The following is a 757-nucleotide window of genomic DNA, read 5'->3' as shown; positions in this document are numbered from 1 at the left end:
GTGGAAAGAATGATCATTATGTGGGAAACTTTCCAGAGAGAAGAAAAAGAAGTGGAAGGGGTAACTGGAGAGGAAGAGGAGGAAACAGGTTTAGAAGTAGATTAGCAGAAGTTGATGCAGTTAAAGAAGAGGAGAAAGCTGATGGAAGAGCGGAAAGTTCAAAAAATGGAGAAGCTCGGATGTGCTAGTTGTGCCTCACCCGAGCTGTAGTACCTTAACTGAAGATTGTAGTATGATCAATTCACTTGAAATACATGATACACGGATAATTGATAATGTTACAATCTTTAATGTTGAGAATGCCACAACCATAGTAGCCAGAGCCTTAGTTGACAGTGGAGCCACGCATGAGGCGATGAGCAAGAACTTTGTGAAGAAACACCACCTACCCATTGAGCCGTTAGAACAACCTCGAAGCGTCACCAGTTTTAGTGGTCACGAAGCCAGTATCACTCACACCGGTGACTATCATGTCAATAACTTAAAGGATGACCCTACAACTTTCATAATCACCGACCTACGAGATAAGTACGATTTGATACTAGGAATGCCTTGGATTAGAAAAAATCATCAAGTAATCGACTGGGAAGAAGGAAAACTTTATGTTGATAAATCTGAGATTGCAGTTGCACGGACAACTTCGCCGAAACCGAAAGAAGCCTCGCAGGACCTAGATATGGAGCCCAAGAGGCAAGTTAGGAATTTCGGCGAGGGGGTGGAGTCTAACAACTCAACAACACCCCCGCAATGTGAGTCT

Source organism: Melampsora larici-populina (genome assembly GCF_000204055.1).
Source record: "Melampsora larici-populina 98AG31 unplaced genomic scaffold MELLAscaffold_95, whole genome shotgun sequence".
In the NCBI taxonomy this organism is placed as follows: domain Eukaryota; kingdom Fungi; phylum Basidiomycota; class Pucciniomycetes; order Pucciniales; family Melampsoraceae; genus Melampsora; species Melampsora laricis-populina.
Note: the sequence above shows the minus strand (reverse complement) of the source record.